Genomic DNA, 12016 nt, shown 5'->3' on the forward strand with positions numbered 1-12016 from the left:
ATATTTCCCAAGAAAGATAATTAATTTTAAATATTAAGTATACAATATTAATAAACTTGAAAAGCAATAGAAAATATGGAAAATTTCTCACTAAAATTTGTATTAAGGGAAAATACAACAAATTTTAACTTGGCATGACACGCGCGGTACTACAATGATTCGTAACTTACAAAGTAGTTCACTTATTTCGGAATTAATTGTACTTATTGTGATCAGTTTGAAAATAGAAAACAAACGCTTCAAGTAAACAAAAAAAATTGAAAATAAATTGATTGTTTATAGTTAAAGCAGAAATAGTTAAAGTAATAAACTAAAAACTGCTTCACTCAAATAAATTAAAAAGTGAACTTGAATAATCAAATCTATTATTATACATTTTCAATTGCCCAAGAAAATGCTCTATATTGAACGTCATGGTAAAAAAAGCAATGGTAATCTTTGATCTCAAATTTCACTGGTCACAGATCAAATTTTTGAAAGAAAGTAATAACGCTTAGTCAGGACGCAAAATTTTACAATATATTTTATAAGAATTACATCCCGAAATCATTCAGGTCGTAGATGAGATGTGTTAGTTATAATTTCAAATTTAACCTGATCTTAAATCAGACCGCTTGTTGTTCATGCTCGTCTTCAGTAGTAGATTTAAAACGCTGATAAATATTAGCTAATTATTAATAATGATTTTTTCCATGATAATTTCTAATTACTTGTCAATTTATTGTGAAGAATACAAATGTGAAGAATCTAAATTAATGTGAAGAACCAAAATTAATGTTAAGGATCTAAATTAATGTGAAGGACCTAAATTAATTTTAAGGATCTAAATTAATGTGAAGAACCTAAATTAATGTGAAGAACCTAAATTAATGTTAAGGATCTAAATTAATGTGAAGAACCTAAGTTAATTTTAAGGATCTAAATTAATGTAAAGGATCTAAATTAATGCGAAGAACCTAAATTAAGGGGAAGAATCTAAATTAATGTGAAGAATCCCAATTAATGTGAAAATCTTAAATCGGAATTTAAATTTAATGTAAAAAATCTTAGTCAAATTATTGTGAAAAATCTTAGTCAAATTATTGTGAAAAATCTTAGTCAAATTTTTGTAAAAATCTTAGAGAAATTTAATATTATGAAAAACAAGTGCTTCAAGTAAAGTTTTGCAAATAAACTTATTCTTGCTTATGCAGCAGAGTTAAATAGGGCTCGGTGAACGAATAATCGTTGAAAGGTTATTCACGTGAATCGACGTGACGTGGTTTTCAGCTACATCGTAGATATACGATGAGGCTATTAGTTTGTCCCGCGAGCCTGTGGGGGGGTGGTAGTAGTTTTTCGCGATTTGTAATGTGGTCAGAGTTACCCAAAGAAATGGTTATGTCAGAGCTAACCGAAGAAATGGTTATTTTATGCCTTTGGCAGTAACAAATTTTTCGTTCTTCATTGAAGGGAGAGTGAATGTGAGAGAATTGTGGTGAGGTGATATTTTTCGTTCGTGTATTTTAAAAGGATGGGGATTATAATAGTAAGTTTAAGCATTGCATTTAATTGTACAGATAAGGTTAAGCTTTGTAAATTGTAGTTTACGTTTGCTCGATATATTTAAAGCTAGAGAGAGGATTTAAATGGAAGGTTTAATACTCCCTTTAAAATTGCGGTCACCCGTGGACAATAAGGGTTTCACGCTTTCAATCCCGCTCCCCTTTTTCAAAATTCAAAGAACTCGAGGGGAATTTTTAAAAAGCAAAAGCAAGTATTTACCAACGTTATATTTTGAATGGTATTAACCCATACAAAAATGTTCTTAAGAATTCCAAAGGCCATTCTTTGGGATCATTTTCTAAAGGAACAATTCCCAAAGACTTGCTTTGGAATTTCCTAAAGAAGTCTTGAGACAAATGTCGAAAGAATGTCTTGAGATTATTTTCCAAAGAAATTCTTTAGGAATTCTAGAGATGAATTTCCAAAGAAGGTATACGGTTTATTTTCCAAAGAAACTCTTTAGGAATTCTAGAGATTTATTTCCAAAGAAACTCTTTAGGAATTCTAGAGATTTATTTCCAAAGAAGGTATGACGAACATTTTCCAAAGAAATTCTTTAGGAATTCTAGAGATAAATTTCCAAAGAAGGTATATACTTAGGGGGTTACTGTTAAAGGTCAATTGGCTACTCACTAAAAACTGCTAGTAAACTATACAATACCTTGTCGTTCGATTTCTGTTTTTTAAATTAATACCGATTCATTTAACTTGTACTTATTTAAAAGACAGTAGAATGTTTTACAGAAAAAATGTTCTCGAAAGCTGGAGCCTTACAAACGAAGGGGCACTAATCTGGCCGGGCCCATACTGTTTAAGTCCACTGTTGACCTTCTTAATTCTGCTTTCAGTTATAAGAGCCTTGTAATAATATTTCTTATCAACTTGATTAATCTTTTTACCTCTCCGAGTGACGTATGTCACGGAAAGCTTCTGTAACGATCGTGTGTGTGTGTGTCTGTCTGTCTGTCTGTTGTTACACCCACGTGACCGCGTTCGCAGTTTCCAAATCGGAGCAAACGTGTTCGTCATTTCAGAACTCCTGGAATAATGTTTCTTAAAGCGACTTAACTAGAATTAAGGTAAATTAATAACGATTAAAATAATTAATAGCAATTATACATAAATTATTTAAGAAAAACATCTTAATTAAGCTTCGACTCGGAGAGGTTTATTTTGGTTTCCCAACTTGTTATACTTAAAAACTTTCGTTAAATCAGTTTACATTTCACCATGAAACAAATTCTTGAAATAATTTCAAAATCAAGTTCACCTACTAATCTATTCTGATATTCGAAACGATCGGCGATTATTTTCATTCCCCTTTTGCGTCATAATTAAGGAGGTTGTCCCACGCGTGCGCTCGCGAGTCGCGCTCTTTAATTTAAATTTTCAAACTAGGCTTAGCAATATCATTGTGAATAAGATTAGATTTAGGCTAAGCCTTATTTCTTGTCAGTTTTTGATATTCTACGTCACAGGGAACTAACATCAACTTCCGTTACCGCGAAATTTTGAAGATATTGTTTTAAGGGACAAATGTTCTTTTTGGTATAACTAAGTTTCATAATTGGAAGGCTTAATAAGGCCAGTTTCCTAAGTTATGTCTGGGGTGAAAAGGGGATGGGCCAAACAGCGTTTTAAAAACGTCAGTTATCGTGTCAAGAGAAGTGTATATGTTGCATAGATTATTTTACCTAAAACAGTAGGAACTGTACTACTTTTGACTGCTCTCTGAATTTGAGAAACTGTAAAAACATATAGCTTTAGACACTATAAAAATATAATTAAACGACTCCACCTTGGACTCGTTGGACGGAGCCATTTTTTTTAAATAAATTTTTGATAATACATTATTTAGTTTTAAGACCTGAGTTTTCTTATCAATAAATAGCAATAGAAAGTTGCGAATTCAGGGTAGATAGTTTTCCTCTCTACTCGGAGAGGTAATCTTTTGCTTTCCCATTTGTCATTTTAATTCAATTGCTCTTTCCTGTCTATATCAGGGAGGAGAGGCTTGAGAGGGAGTGTCAGTCTAATGTTAAAGAAGTAGCAATATAAATGGAAGGGAGAAAAAGGTAGGGTAGTTATTTTTACCTCTCTCTCTCTCTCCTTCGATTCGAGCAAACGCGCACGCGCGAATGGCGTCGGTAGAAAGCGCCGGAAACAGGCGAGCTTAGCCACGAAGAAAACCAATCCGCCTATTCACATTATTACTCCCTCTCAAGTCTCTAAACCATGTCTTTATTCTTCTGATATTTTTTATTCGATACTTGATAGGTTACGTCAGGGGTAAATAACGAAAGGAGTTAGAGACGCTAGCTTCCGTAGTGTAGAATACAGTGGGACCTTGAAACGTCATAGAATTTGTAACTAACGTAGTGCCATCTTTGGAACTGTATTGTAAATAAGACCAGAACCTTAAAAGTTTTGCCTTAAAATCTCGCACCGCAAGGTATTCTGGGTAAAGTAAAATGGCGGGTGTCGATGTTGTGAAGTCGTCTCATAAATCAACCCAATATAGTTATTATATTCAATCGCGAGTAAACAGCGATTTAAAGAAGAAAGGTAAGTCAACAATTTGCAATTTGAAGCCGGGGAAATCCTCAAAATGTGTTCAAACTTGTTTTGCCGTAAGTGCGCGGTTACAGAGTCGGCCCAGTGAGCTAAGGCTTAGTGATTTTTCCGAGTCAGTGCCAGTGGGAACTGTGGGATCAGGATCATCGACTGTATCTGTGACTAAAGAAATTAAAACAACTAAAACTGTATTGAAGGATGCAAAAACGACTTTAATTCCATTTCATTATCGAAAAAGGAATTTACCATTTTTAAGATTGCATGTTTCTAATTCAAGTGCACCTTAATGAATAAACTTTACTCTAAGCCTAATTGTCACTTAGTCGTAAGCAGACGAACACTAGCAGACGAAAGTAGCAGACGAAAACTAGCAGACAGGAGGAAATCGATATCCCAGCATGACTTTCGAAACTTTGCTGCCACGCTATTGGTTGGAAAATATCATACTTATTTTGAATTATAGACGGCGCGACCGAGGCGTTTTCTCTTTTCTGTGTCTACGTTTGAAAGTCCCACTGTATTCTACACTACGGAAGCTAGCGTCTCTAACTCCTTTCGTTATTTACCCCTGGTTACGTAAATGTTTGAATTTCAGGTGTTAGTTTTGCTCGTCTCGTATATGTGCATTATGTCTCTAATTATGTGCTTTACTGAAAAACCAAGAAAAATGTGGTTAAAAGTCAAGATGTTTTTGGTTCAAATGTGGGATGCCTTTTTCCTATTTTTCTTGGAGCGTGAGTATATGAATGAACGCGTGTTTTTGAAAAACGTAAATGACTTATATAGGGACAAAGCGTAATGAATGAAATGCACATTGTCATTTCTATAAGCTTTCATGGTGATGTCTAAGAATATTACGTGCAGAATTTTATTCGGATCTTGGCTACTGGTAGTAACCGTCATTTCAATTTGGGTCTCCTGCATTTTCAAATCGGACGCTTACGAAGAGTCATACGTAAAAATTAACACCCTGGATGATTGGCTCATTTTATCAAAGCGAAAATTGACCATGGTTCATAATTCCGATTCGATAAAATTCTTCAAGTCGTGGGTAAGTCGAAATTCTTTATAAATATCCAGGCCTCATAGCTTGCCCCCAAAATTTTCCGTTACGTTAAAATCTATGTAGGACACGATGGTAGAAAACTTGACGTTTTATTTTTGGTTATGATTTGTTGTACGCGGTGCAGAGTGATTCATTATGTTATGAGATATTCGTGTACACTGTTAGAAACAAGATGGCCCAAGGGCTGGGCCTTAATAGTAATTTTACACGGCTCACGTGACCCCCCGTATAGTTGATCTCCAATAAATCGTACAACTAAAAACATTTCTGAAACGCAATCGTGTATCCCCTTAATTTCTAATAACGTCACATTTCAAATAATATTAATGAAACTAAATTGTGCACCCCACTAAAGTATAATTTTTCAAAACCATACGAATCAAATAATGTATCTAAAACCAAATCCTGGATCCCCTAAACCAGAAATCACTATGACCGTAAACCGTCCCCTCTATTTTACGAAACCTAACCTAACCTAACCTAACCATTCAGCATAATCTCTGATGTATCACGCGCATGGTGCCGTTTCTTAAATTTTAACGGAATAAAATTCCGTGTAAAATTAAAAAAGTGCAGTAGTGCACGAAAATTATCATCTTGTTTCCCTTCACTCAAAAAAGCCCGCGAGATTTAAACTACCTTTCTTTCCTCTCTCTCCGAGCGGGATGCCCCCTCTCCCTCTTCCCCCTCTCACTAATATACCAGGCAGGCAGTTCTCTCTCTACGCGGAGCTTCGTATCGCCACCGCGTACGCTAGCGATCTCTCTCTCTCATCGTAAGCGTACGTTTCGCGGACGCGACCGGTTTCCCTCTCTTATCGTAAGCGTTCGTTTCGCGGACGCGTCCGGCACAGGGACAGGGACAGGGACAGGGACAGGGACAGGGGTTTTGGTGCCGTTTCTTAAATTTTACCGTAATTAAAATTACGTGTAAAATTAAAAAAGGTGTTTCATGGGTGTTCGGAAATACCTCAAGGTGTTTATATACTCTTTTTAGAGTGTTTTTTAACTGAGATGGTGTTTTCTCCGTAAAAAGGAGCTAGTTGACTCTTTTAAGGTATTTTATAAGGAAATGGTGATTCACTGGTACCAGAAGGGAATAACAGAGAAGGGACACACTTTATATCTCCATAATGCTTTACACTCGTAACAACAGTCTTACCAACCTCAAATCAACTACCCTTCGCTGATTGGCTATCTAACTTCTGTCTTAGCTGTGACGTCAGATAAGAAGGTGACGTCTCGGTTGACGAATAAAAAGTAGTTTTGTTTACAACTTTACATTGAAGGAGATAAAAATGGCCGAATTTCATGTTGATAAACGAAATCAAGCTGTGCAATTAATTTAGATACACGGGAATTGAGAACATACCAAAATCAGATAATTTGAAGGTAATAAATAGATGAAAACTAATTATTCTGAATTAATATTAAAAAATACAAATTAGTTTCAATAAAATACATACTTGAGGTTATAATTACACAAGAACGAAACATCGACAGCCCTAAGCCTTTGGAGAATGAAAATCTAGCAGACAAATAGGCCGCCTGATACCGCGGACTCGGAGAACTTAAAGAACTATATTTGCAGTAAATTGGTTAAAAGCTGTGTACTTGCGCAAAGTTTTCGCGGTTTTCTTGAGGTTGGTCGGACTCTCGTTACCATAATGTCTCCCTTCTCTCTTATTACCTTCTGCTGGTACGTATAAACACCTTTAGATGTTAATTGACCCTTGTAAATTTTTTTAAAAACGGAAATAGTGTTTTTAATATAAATCTGTTTGAATGATGCGAATAAACACCTTTGGGCTTGACTTAACATTTTTAGCTGATATGGTGTTTTTTTTTTTAAGTGAAAGGTTTTTGATATGACCTTAGAGGGAAATCACCTATTAATTCTACCTGCATAGTGAAGCATTCTAAAAATATCCCAAAGATTTTAAAAATTGCTTCGGACTACCTTATACCAAATATTTGAAGGAATTCATACTTATTATGATTTTTCAATCATTGGAAAGTAATTCTCGAAGAGTTCAATATGCTGGAATGTCTTGGAATTAGAGTAATTCATAAAAAATACTTTAATTTCCCCTTGACACAGGTTTTTATCTCTCCGAGTGACGATGACGTCACGGAGAGGTATTACACTGGACGTATCTGTGTGTCTGAGATGAAACAGAACTTTATAGCTACACAAGGATCGTAATGCCGAAAAGTATTTAAAATATTTCCATTTAATATTCTGCAAAAAGAAAATATTATCGTTTTGTAAGAGATCTTTTCATCCTACTCGCTTTATATTAACTTTGATATGCGTGTAGCGTTTCGATTCAGATGCAATCTTCATTACTCGTTCTATATAAACTCTCACTTGTGTCATTCCAAAGAAAGAAGTTGATCTTAAATAATTAAATAAATATAAGTGATATTATTTATTTTAATAGTCAGTATTTTACGTTAATTATAGTTAAGTCGGTTTAAGAAACTTAATTCCTAAAATAATTTTAAACATAGCTATCTTTAACGTTATACTTCTAGGGAACACCTATATCAGAACTTTCTTAAATCTATATCTATATAAATCAAAGTCCTGACTGGCTGACTGACTGACTGACAGACTGACAGACTGACAGATAATCAACGCCCAGCCCAAACCGCTTGGCCTAGATGGCTGAAAATTTCCAGGAACGTTACTCTTAAGTAGTAGGCGCGTACTAAGAAAGATTTTTCCATTCCGCCGCCATCTTTTAAAATGGCGGCCGGAAATGTAAAAAACCTTCTTTATGCAATAACTTCCTCGCGTTTTAACCGATTTCACAAATATTTAGTACACGGCATTCCTTTATCCTATAGACAGGCTTTATATCTTTGTGGGTTAATTTTTTTGCCATCTTTTAAAATGGCGGCCGGAAATGTGAAAAACCTTCTTTATGCAATAACTTCCTCGCGTTTTAACCGATTTCACAAATATTTAGTACACGGCTTTCCTTTATCCTATAGACAGGCTTTATATATTTGTGGGTTAAATTTTTTGCCATCTTTTAAAATGGCGGCCGGAAATGTAAAAAAACCTTCTTTATGCAATAACATCCTCGAGTTTCAACCAATTTCACAAATATTTACTAAACGGCTTTCCTTTATCCTATAGACGGGCGTTATGTCCTTTTGGTTTAAATTTTTGCCATGTTTTAAAATGGCGGCCGGAAATTTTAAAAACCATCTCTATGGAAGAACGTCCACGCGTTTCAGCCGATTTCGCGAATATTTATTACACTGGTTCCCTATAACCTACAGACGGGCCTTATGCTTCTTTGGGTAGGTACTAAGAAATATTTTTCAAATCCACTTTCATCTTGAAAAATAGTGGTCACAAGTGTGCCTAGCCTTGCCTCTACACAATAACAGTAGCGTTGCTTGGGTTTGAAAATGGAGGGGGGGGGGCTTAATCTGGGTAAACTACTCGATAGTTCTTATAAGAAATTATTAACAAAATTTTGCGTAATTGGAATATCTGAAGACCTTTATAACTATCCGAAAATTTGTGTCAACGTGAAATTATTCCTATTTTAAAGATAACAAGTTGGGAAAACCAAAATATTACCTCTCCGAGTCAAGACGACTACTTACAAACTTATTTACCCAGATATGGAAATGTTTCTTAAGTTAAAATGTATGAAATATTAAAGCAGTATACAAAGCATAGCAAATATACTGTAAATCAGACGACATTTTACATCCAATAATGATATACTTGTACACATTAAAATCATCCGATGGGGGAGAAACGGGAAATGAAGAGATAAAACTTTGGAGGGATACTACCTTTACGTGTTTGTAAAGGCCCAATTTTCTACTCCTCAACTGTATGCCCTCTATGTTCAAAGCCATATTCACAACAGGGTTGCCATATAAACACTATCCTCTCGTTTCACCTCAACGATTTTCTTAGTTTGTCAACATGACTGTTAACGTTACATAACACCAAAGCTTATTTGTGGCTACACACACTAAAAGTAAATGCGTACCATAAAAAGCATGAAAACACGAAGCTATTATCCGATTACGATCAGACCTTTCACTGGTCTGGGCTGCGTTCAGCAGAGCTCACCAAAAAAGACAGCGGATTTTGGAAATGTTTACCGGTGAGCTCTGTCGTCATAGCTTCTCTCCGGTCATCGGCGTTTTATAAATGACGCTAGCGCAATAAAGCGTGCAAGGTACCAAGGCTTAACAAAAATTGTATGATAACATATTTATAGAGATAGATAACCGCTTTTATAATTAAAATTAGAAACTAGCATATCTCTCAAAATTCTCGCGTGATCAACTGGTTTCACGCCAATTAAATAGCTATAGTCCCAAAGAGCTATTTGTATTAATTCATCCATGGTTTTTTCGCCAAGCTGAGAACTACACGTTTTACGTCACGTTATCCAAAAAGCCGACTATTTTCTTTGAGGACCGCGCTAGCTCAGCGCTAAGCACCGTGACGTCAAAATTCAAAAACAAAATCCCGTTATGTAGGACACGGTTAACAGCGCTGGGCTCTGCTGAACGCGGCCCAGATTTCCACCATGATTATAATATCTAAGCCTAAAGTGTACTTAACTTTCGGCTCACTCTGAACCGTTAACGTCTCTGCATTACAGAAACGAAATCCAAACCCAAGCGTTTACTTTTTGGTTCACTAGGCCTATTGACAAATCAAAGTTCATATGACCAACATAGTAGCATTGTACTTGAATTCACTTTAGAAAGGATTATGCTATAAACAGATGTAGTATAGCTTAGGTAATATATAAACATCCATTTTAAATAATAATATTAAAAAACTATTTTGGAATATCAAAATGAAATAGAGCTTTAAAGCTACAAAAGTACTAAATGCATCATAATTACGAAAAGTATTTCCACATATTCACTTTATATTAAGGATAAAGGGAATATTATGGTTCTGTAGGATTCCTTTACACATCAAAACAAAACGAACTTCTAACGCAGCGCACTACTGTAACAACGGACGGACACACACAGACAAAAGCATAGACTGCTTTTTAACTCTTTCCGTATTTATTTTGAATTGAGAAACAAGATTATCTTAAATATTAAAATGAATATAATTAATATTTAATATTTTCTTCGCTAGTTATTCGCCTTATTGAACGTTACATCGTTTTAAAAAAGAACAATTAAACATTCTTGAGAGACTTGACTAATATTGGCGTTTGAAATGAAGCATACGCCGGTTGCTTCGCCTTATTCAAATAGGTAGTATATAAGGGTGTCGAACTACAGTTAAAAGCAAGAACAACCGCAATTGCGAAAACCTATCGTGGACAACCCACCCTAGGGAGGCTAGACGTTTCTCGTAACCCTAGCTGATCGCCGCGAATGTCTTAAACCAAACGATGACGATGGAGTAGAAGCCAGGTGTGCAGACTGGTGTCCATGTGGGATGGACAAAAACAAAGACCAGAGGATGGTGGCGTAGAAGCCAGGTGTACAGACTGGTGTCCATGTGGTATGGACAAAAACAAAGACCAGAAGATGGTGGTGTTAGAAGCCAGTGTGTACAGACTGGTGTCCATGTGGGATGGACAATGACCAGAAGATGGTGGTGTTAGAAGCCAGTAAGTACAGACTGGTGTCCATGTGCGATGGACAAAAACGAAGACCAGAAGATGGTGGTGTTAGAAGCCAGTGTGTACAGACTGGTGTCCATGTGGGATGGACAATGACCAGAAGATGGTGGTGTTAGAAGCCAGTGTGTACAGACTGGTGTCCATGTGGGATGGACGAAGGCCATAAGATGGTGGTGATTAGAAGCCTGTAAGTACAGACTGGTGTCCGTGTGGGATGGACAAAGACCAGAAGATGGTGGTGTGAGAACTCAAGTAGAGGAGCCATTTCCGTGACTGTGAATGCAGTTCGGAAATGGCGAACACGTTTGCTCCGATTTGGAAACAGCGAACGCGGTCACGTGGGTGTAACAACAGACACACACACACACAAACACACACACAGACAGACACACACGATCGTTACAGAACCTCTCCGTGACATACGTCACTCGGAGAGGTAAAAATTCTTCAAAAATTGTACTGTTTGATATTGAAATTCATCCCTACAAAGATGAAACTTAACGACGCCACTCCACAATAAGTTCCATAATCAACCTGCGTTTGAGACTTTTTTACGAATTATTAAAAAAAGCTTTCTTACATAAAGTTCAATATTGTGACGCTTTAATAAAAAAAATAAAACATATGTCTAAAAAAATTAATACCCTGACTGACTCATAAACACCTAACGCAACACCGAACACCCCTTATACAATAGATTCCATAACTAGCCTGCGTTTGAGACGCTTTTTTTACCGATATTTAAAAAAAAAATCTTCTTACATAAAGTTCAATATTGTGACGCTTTGAAAAAAATTAAAACGTAAGTCTAAAAAACTAATACCCTCACAATTTTACGGCTTTTACCGCGTTCGGTTCTATTCTTTTGACAGTTGCAAATAAATTTATTCAATAGAGTTCGAGTTGCTACTTATTCTTTTATTTTGAATACCTCAGTTAGTTAACTAACCTTTCGCCAAACAAAGTTTTCCGAATACCACGTGAAGTAAGGTGTATTTGAGCAAAGAAATGGAGTTTCTTAACGTTAATAGCGAGATGGTACCTCACACCATTGTTCCCATCGTTGGTGACGGTGCCTGCCTATTTCGGTCTCTCTCATATCTTATGTATGGCACACAGTCAAGGTCTACGGAGGTGCGTGAGCGCATTGTGAGGCACGTGGTCAATAACTGGTAGGAGTTTTCTATCAT

The sequence above is a fragment of the Phalangium opilio genome, unplaced genomic scaffold (assembly GCF_054372755.1).
Source record: "Phalangium opilio isolate 3A_F unplaced genomic scaffold, DU_Popi_V2 ptg000089l_1, whole genome shotgun sequence".
In the NCBI taxonomy this organism is placed as follows: domain Eukaryota; kingdom Metazoa; phylum Arthropoda; class Arachnida; order Opiliones; family Phalangiidae; genus Phalangium; species Phalangium opilio.